We start from the raw sequence: 9,105 nt of genomic DNA, 5'->3' as shown, positions 1-9,105 counted from the left end.
CACCTTGGCTTTGAGTTTTAGAGTGTTGTCTTGAATAGTCTTCTTGACTTGCTCCTGAATCTCCTTCATGGTTTGTACAAAGTCTTCAGCTTGACCACTAATCTGATCCATGTTTCCAAGACACCTTAGTTCACACACACCTCTTGGGTGCATGCCATAAACAATTTCAAAAGAACTCTTTCCGGTAGTCCTATTCTTGCTATCATTGTAGGCATATTCCGCTTGTGAGATGATAACATCCCAAGTCTGACCATACTCCTTAGTTAGGCACCTAAGAAGGTTACCTAAAGTTCTATTAACCACCTCAGTTTGACCATCAATTTGAGGATGGTAAGCTGAACCAAAAGACATGTTAGTGCCAAGCTTCTTCCATAAAGTCTTCCAAAAGTGACTCATGAATTTCACATCTCGATCCGACACAATGCTTAATGGAAGTCCATGAATCCTTACAACCTCTTTGAAAAACAAATGAGCTATATGACTTGCATCATTAGTTGTCTTACATGGAATGAAATGTCCCATTCTACTGAATCTATCAACAACAACATAAATGCTATCATACGCTTGCTTAGTTTTAGGCAAACCAACAATGAAATCCATACTTACACAATCCCATGGTCTGCTAGGAATTTGTAAGGGCTGGTAAAGACCTGCATTGCTCATTCCTCCTTTTGCCTTCATACACACCATACATTGCTCCACATACTTGATTACATCTTTGACCAATTTAGGCCAATAATAGAACCTTTGCACTAGTTCTATTGTCTTGTTGATACCAAAATGCCCACTCAAGCTGCCATTATGCTTCTCTTGTATTAGGTTCTCTCTCATGGAACCTCTTGGTACACACAACTGGTTACCCTTAAATAGCAACCCATTTTGCAAAGTGTATTCTGAAAATCTGCTATGAAAGTGGTTTCCAAAATCCATGCATACCTTATAGGCTTCAGCAAAGTCCTCATCATTCTTGTAAAGATTCTGAAAACTCTCCACTCCAATGCTATGGAGTTGAATCTCTTGGACTGTTAAAACCCTTCTACTTAATGCATCAGCAACCTTGTTCATTTGTCCTTTCTTATGCTTGATTGTAAAGGTGAAGGCCTGCAAATATTTCATCCACTTCAAGTGCCTGTTGCTCAACTTCTCCTATGTGTTGATGTAGCTAAGAGCTTGATTATCTGTAAACACAACAAATTCTTTTGGCAACAAATAGTGTCTCCACTTCCTAAGACACTGGACTAAGGCATACAATTCTAGATCATAGGATGAGTATTTCTTCTTGGCCTCATTTAGCTTTTCACTATAGAAGGCTACTCGTCTACCTTCTTGACTCAACACCCCACCCACTGCTAGGCCACTTGCATCACATTCTAAGGTGAACAACTTTTCAAAGCTAGGCAATTTTAGGATGGGTTGAGTAGCTACTTGTTTTTTTAACATATCAAATGACTTTTCAGCCTCTAAAGTCCACCTAAACTTGGACTTGACTCCCCCCTTTATGGTATCAAGAAATGGTGCACAAATACCACTAAAGTTCCTAATTAACTTCCTATAAAATTGAGATAAACCGTGGAAACTTCTTACCTCACTAGATGTGGTAGGTGTAGGCCAACTTAGGATAGCAGCAACTTTCTCCTTGTCCATCTTCAAAGTTCCTTTAGACACCACAAAGCCTAGATACACCAACTCTTGCTTGAAGAAGTCACACTTCTCAAGGTTGATAGCTAGCTTCTCCTCATGAAGCCTCTTCAAAATTGCTTCTACATGCTTGACATGTTCCTCTTTGGTCTTGCTGTAGATGAGGATATCATCCAAATATACCACCACAAATCTACCTGTGAAGTCTTTGAGCACTTCATTCATGAGCCTCATGAAGGTGCTAGGGGCATTGGAAAGACCAAATGGCATCACAAGCCATTCATAAAGACCATCAGTAGTCTTAAATTTTGTCTTCCATTCATCTCCCTCCTTTATTCTAATTTGGTGATACCCACTTTTCAATTCCAGCTTAGTGAAATACATAGCACCTCCTAGACAATCCATAAGGTCTTCAATTCTTGGAATAGGAAACCTATACCTGATTGTAATGCGGTTAATGGCCCTTGAGTCAGTACACAACCTCCATTTTCCTCCCTTCTTGGATGCCAAAACCGCCGGGACTGCACAAGAGCTTATGCTCTTTTGGATCAAACCTTGGTCCATCAACTCTTGGACTTGTCTTGCCACTTCAAGGTTCTGATCTGGGGTTAACTTGTAGGCTGCCTTATTAGGTAGTAAGGCACCTGGAACAAAGTCAATTTGATGGCTGATAACTCTTCTTGGTGGTAGGGTAGCTGGTGTACCATCACTAACAATCTCCTTATACTTTACAAGCAACTCTTGTACCTCTGCTGGTAAAGGTTCTTGGACTGGCTTTTCTTCACTTGCAGCCTTTAGTATGACTGCAAATCCTTGGCTCTCCTCATGCTTGAGGTCTCTAATAAACTCTTTCTCTCCACATAGCAGCACATTAGGCACCTTGGACTGTGGTTCATCCCCTTCTAACAATGACTGAATTTTGAAGGTCTTGCTTCCTTTCTTAAATATTATGGTATTTTCCTTGCCATCATAGACCACTTCCCTATCAAATTGCCAAGGTCTCCCTAGAAAAAGATGACAAGCATCCATTGGCAAAATATCACATAATAAGCAGTCTTTATATCCTGCAATTGAGAAGTCCACCCATGCTTGTTCATTCACTAGGATGATTTGCCCTTTGTTAAGCCATGTGACCTTGTAAGGGTTGTCATGAGGTATCTTCTTCAGTTTGAGCTTTGTAACAGCCTCCTTTGATATTACATTATCAGTTGATCCAGAATCAACCACCACCTTGCATACTTTTCCTAGGATCTTGCACTTGATCCTAAACAATGCCCTTCTGTGTCTAGGCACATTAGAAGCTGGTTTCTTGATCAGCACCCTCCTAAACATGAGGTTCTCACCTTTTTTAGACTCAATATGGTCTATGTCAACATCCTTGCAACTTCTATTATCTTCTTGTGCATATACTAGCCTTTTATCTTGGCTTGAGGTAGAGGGTTTGTCCGAGCACCTATAGGCAGGATGGCCTAGTTGACCACAATTGTAACACTTCATTGTTGCAAAGTAAGAGCTGCTCCTACCTCCTCTACCCCTACTTGATCCTCCTTGATTGCCTCTCCCTCTATTATAACCACCTCTTGAAGAGTGGTCAATAGTTTGCTCCATGGGTTTGCTTTCACTTTGGCTCTTTTGATCACTACCTTTGCCTTGGTAGCCTCCTCTTTGATTTTTCTGATTTCTGTCTTTGCCTCTATCTTTGAAGTTAGAATCTCCTTTCCTCTTGTTCTTTTCTTCTACCTTCAAAGCTAGCTGATGACATCTTTGGATAGTGGTAGGGGCCCATAAGCTAAGCTCCTCTTGAATGTTCTACTTCAAGCCACCAAGATACCTTGCCACCTTGAGTGACTCCTCTTCTTGCTTCTTGGATCTCAAACACAACCTCTAAAATTCTTCAGTTTAGGAGGTCACATCAAGATCTTTTTGCTTCAGTCCTTGCCTCTTTTTATGGAGTTGGATCTCAAAGTCTTCAGGTAGGAAGTTCTCCTTGATTTTGTTTGCCATAGCACTCCAATTTGCAATTGGATTCTTGCCCATGCTGACTCTTTCATCTTGTACATACTTCCACCATGTTAAGGCTGAGCCTCTAAGCCTTGACTTAGCAACCTTAACCTTCTGTGCCTCTGAGATACCCTCACACTCAAAGTGGTTCTCCATACCCTCTAACCAATCCATAACTGCATCAATATCCATCTTACCACTGAAAAGTGGCACTCCTTCCAAAGCTTTACCTCCTAAGGCTTTGATTGCCTTCAAGAAGGGCTCTTCTTGCAAGATAGGATCAGGTTCAGGTACAATATCTTCCTCTGCTACCTTTTACCATTCCCATCTTCTTCTTCATCTCTTTTCTTGGCTGCCTCTACAACTGCATCTAGTTTTTGCTTCACCTCTTCTAGTGCTTCTTCAAGAAGCTGATTTCTTTGCCTTTGCTCATCAACTTCTTTAGCTAACTCCACATTTGTCACCATCATGGATTCTCCTACTGATTCTTCAGTGGCTTCCAACATTAACTACCTTTCCTAAATCTTTAACTTGCTCTGATACCACTCTGATGTAACACCCCAACCTTGCTTCCAAACCCCAAGCTCTCTCTCAGGGCTACCTTAGGTCATTCACTAGACCCACTAGGGCTTCTTCACACCCTATAATTACTAGGACCTTTCTCAAGAGATCCTAATCCTTCAGTTGGGGGTACACCAACAAAGTAACATCAAATTTCTTACTAGCCGGCTCAAGTCCGCTATTAACCCTCAAGTCCATCTATAGCTCCAAGGGTACTAGTTCTTCATCTAGGGTTTTTTTAGACTCCTTCTAACATCCATGACCCTAAACAATGCTGATTTCATAGGCTCATTAAATCTACTAGGGAAGATACACCAAATTGCTCCAAAAAGGCTACTAGGAATTAGCCCTCCTAAATAGCTGGAAACAAGATTTCTTGAAAAACTTCTTAACAACCCTACAAAAAAATTATATTTTTGGATACTCTTTTTAGATTACTTCAAGATTCTGTAATTTTCCAGCCCCCAAACTTTCCGTATAATGAAAGTACAGTTTTAGGCCAAAAATGAGGATTTCAAGTGCTTTATCACTATTGTGATGGAAAACCACCTTAGAAACCTTTCCAAGACCTCTCCTTTGGACTAGAGCAAGGTTATACCTTCTCATTACTCGCTGTGTAGCCAGATTGAGGTATTTGCACACTCAATCCTCTCCATAACTCATTTTCCAACTGTGATTCCTAGCCAAGTTGCATTTGGCTTGCCTAGGGCATCACCTTAAAAATGCTTGTTGATGCTTTCAAGGGCCCTCATTCTTGATACATAATGTACATGGATCCTAGTTCCAAATCCAAAAATACCAGAGGTTTCCAATGGTGGGAAGTGGCCCTAAGATCCCATTTTCTAAGTGCAGCCCTGTTCAAATCAGCAACTTGCCAAGAACAAAAAGATTTTTCTACACTAATGCAAACGAATTAAAATGATCAAAACAACACTACAAAAAGATTTAAAAAAATATTTCAAAACTTTTCCAACACAAAAATCAGGCCATTCAATCCTCCTCTATTAAAAATGCCTTCAAATGCATAAAACCGGCAACCAAATACTTGCTCAATTCGTACAAAATGCAAAACCAACTTGTCCAACCCCCTGAAAATGGCTGTCCTCACATTTTTTAAGGCTCCTCCATCAGTTCCATAACTGTTCTAAATATTTAGGATGTTCTAAACACACAAATGCCAAAAAGTTGCTTTTTGCAAGAAAATGTTGTCATGACAACATGACAACATTTCAGCAACTTTTGTTCTACATGGAGTTAGACCTCCAAATTTGGCACAAAGACAAAGTGGACATATAATATGCATAAAATGACTTCAAATAAACTATTCAAAGCCATTGGAACCTTTCTAGACCATTTTAGCCTTTATCGGACCTAACGTCACCTAGTTGACAATAGTCGGCAACTTCTAGCAACTTGGTCACTTTGGGTCTTGCCAAGTCTCCTAAACACACCTAAGGACGACATAGGACCTATTATTAGAATAGTGATGAGGCTAGCATCACTACAAGCCAAAAATAAAGAAATACCTAGGTTTCACACTTAGCCTACCTAGGTGCTCCTGCACCAGTGACATAACAACAACTCACCACATGAAGGTGGTGGGACCATCCCATGTGGGGATTTGTTGAAGGTTTTTTGCCATAAATGAAGCTCCATCTGTTAGGCTCCTATTCACTGCATATATAAATACATAGAGAAAGGGTATTTTGTAATGGTTGTCTGATCTTCCAAGATCAATGATTGTCACTTTTTTGCTATAGAAAGTTATACGATGAAAATACAAAGTGAGATAGTGATGATGCAACACGTGTCCTTGTGAGCTCATTATAGATCATAAGGTGTTGTATTTCCTCCATTGTCAAATTGAAAACAGATCGAGAGTTGTCTCTTTGTTGCTATGGAAAGTTGAGATGAAAATTCATAATGACATAATGACAAGTTAACATGTGTCTTTGTAGGCTTGGGTGGTAAAGCTAGAATAGGGGAAAGCAAATCAAATGTCACCATGTGGCATGCTCCAAGAAGGTTAAAAAGTTACTAGGAAATAATAAGCAAACTTGAAGAAAAAAGGTGGCAAAGTCATGATTATAGGGCAGTTAGTGGTCAACATAAAGTTAGAAGGTTTAATAGGATGGCAAAATGTTTTGTTATGGTTGGACCATGTGGTGAAGCTTGAGGATTGACACTAGTTGACTAATGACATGGCTAACTTGGCATGATGAGAACAAAGAAAGACAACTCTTTAATGAAAAATTTGATCGTCTACAACCAATTATGAATGTTCTCTATGCCTAATTTATGTAAGGGGACACTTCATCACTTCTTGGTTATCCATCCACTTGGTTAAAACATTAATGGCCATCATGTCTATCTTCTCATGGCTATTTTTTGATGAAATGTATGATTTTCTTACATCTGGATGTCTACCATGATCAGATCTTTCCTAGATTTGTAGTGATTGTTCTCTACAACCTTAAATGTAATTTTTGTGCTTTGTCTTAGGGTATAACTTTCTTAGTTATGCATGAACTATAAAAGAAATTTTTGTACCCTTTCTAAGGGTCAACCTTTTTCTAATTTATTGGTTGCATTTCATGCTCTAATACTATAATTTTCCTTTTGTCTATGAATGAATGTAACCCTCTGTCTTACCTCATTCTCTGATTAATATAAGTGCAAAACTTCCTTGTCTTTGTTGATGATTTGTCTTCTATCCTTCAATTTTCATAACAATATTCACTTGACCTTGAATGTTATAGATAGAAGTTCCTTCTTGGTAGCATTTCAATTGGTTTCTAATATGTATATAATTTTTGGATTGAGACAATGACTAAATCAATGTATTTTGAGGTTATGTTGGTGAATAGTACTTTATTAGGTAGAAACAAAGTTGAACAAACAATTTTGGTGTATCACTCCCTTTAGACTAGATCGGGTAGTTTTCTCTTTATGCATTCCTTCTCCCCTTTTTCTCTCAAAGATTAGTTAGATGCACCCTGATAGTAAGGAAGTTGGCCTTCTCTAGAGACTTTATCTCATAGTTCAAGTCCCATAGCTTGGAGATTGTTTCCATGTTTCACAAGGTTTCCTTTAGGTAAAAACTTTAGGCAAGGATGCAAGCTTTTGTAAGAACATTTTTTGGCATGCCTAGTGGGACACACATATTGAAGCATCCTTAAGTCTACTAGTTCACTAGTGTCAAAGAAAAGAACTTCACTAGTTATAGATTATCTCTATCACCAGTTAGGAGAGTAGCAATAACAAATACACCTTCAAGATCCCTTTACACTCCTCCTATTGATAGATCACAACCTAGGTTGCCATATTTTCATTTAGAGAGGTCATTATTCCATATAGAACAAGCTAGATCACAAGTATTTTCCACCTTTAATGGTGGGAGTCCTCTCCTTTTGGCTTAGAGACATGATATCCTAGTGACATCTATCAAAAGTATACCTAATTTCATAGGTGAAGCTTCCATCTCTCCTATAGAACATATTGAAGAGATTTCAAATGTCTAAAATATACATGGTATTATAGAAGATGATGTTGTTGTTAGATTTTTAGCTACATCACTAAAAGGAAAAGCCTTACAATCATATAGGGGTTTGCAACACAACTCTATTACTGATTCGAATGGGTTAGGAGCAAGACTTTGCAAGAACTTTGAAGATAAAAGTGATCATTTATCACTTTTGGAGTAACTAACAACTATCAAAAGGGCACCCCATGAATATATGACTAATTTTAATTATAGATTTCAAAAGATGTGGGATAGAATACCCATTATAGTAAAGCCCACCCTTGGTAATGCCTTCTTACTTTACCTCAGAGCCTTTAATAGTGACATAGCTGCCATAGTGAAAACTATGGGAGGGGATACCTTACCAGCTACCTGTGAAATTGTTATAAAGGTAGAAAATATCTTGATACAAGGAGGGAAGCTAGCTCCAAGACATCCAATGTCTTTATGTCCTAACATGCCTAATCATCAGCCTACTATAGCTCGTATCCCTACAACATCTCCAAGTTAGCCCCTTGCAATTGTACCTTCAACCTCCACATCTTCAAATGGAATAGATGAAATTAAAGATATGATGCAGTCTATGATGCAAAATATAGACAAGAAGTTGTAGGGTCAAGAGAAGAAGCTAGAAGATTTCTTCTTAGTGATACAGAAGATGAGTAACAAGGTGGTGACCTTAGAAAGGCAACTAGCTCAAAAAAATAATCCTCCCCAACTTTAGTATCAAGGTCCCATACATAAGAGGCCTCCAAATCAAAATCAAGGTCATGTTCCATATAATCAGAATAAACCTATTGGCAATACCCCTACTACAAATACAAACCTAAGTAGGGCTTTAGTCCCTCAAAATAATATTTCTCAAGATCAAGATTTATGCCCTTCTTGTAACTATTCATATGGATATTGTATGTGTCAGAAGGCAGAATCATTCCTGATGCTAACTAAATAAGATCAAGTAACATGGCAGCAATATAATGTTATTCAACCTATTGATTCTTCTCATCTACAACAAAAAAATGATTGTTCTTTCATGAACCATCATCCAAAGGAGAATTTTCATACTAACCATGATGCCATAGGTCACAATACTAGAAGTAAGAGAAGAGTTGTTAGAGATGTTATCCCCCCACCAATTCAAGCTTCAACTTCAGATGCTACTCCTCATGTGCCAGTGATGAATGCAAAATCTAATGTTGCTCCTCAATAGAGGCAAGAAATGAGCAAAAACAAGTCTACTAAACCTCTGACTTCTCAAATTCAGCCACCTATCCATGTAGCTCCCAAGGATTCAATGAAAACAACTAATACTCCTTTCAACATGGTAGATCAATTGAAATATAATAATGTTAATATCTCCATATGGGATGTTATTGCTACTA

The sequence above is a fragment of the Cupressus sempervirens genome, chromosome 2, assembly GCF_028749045.1.
Source record: "Cupressus sempervirens isolate cs-2001-9-10 chromosome 2, ASM2874904v1, whole genome shotgun sequence".
Lineage (NCBI taxonomy): Eukaryota > Viridiplantae > Streptophyta > Pinopsida > Cupressales > Cupressaceae > Cupressus > Cupressus sempervirens.
Note: the sequence above shows the minus strand (reverse complement) of the source record.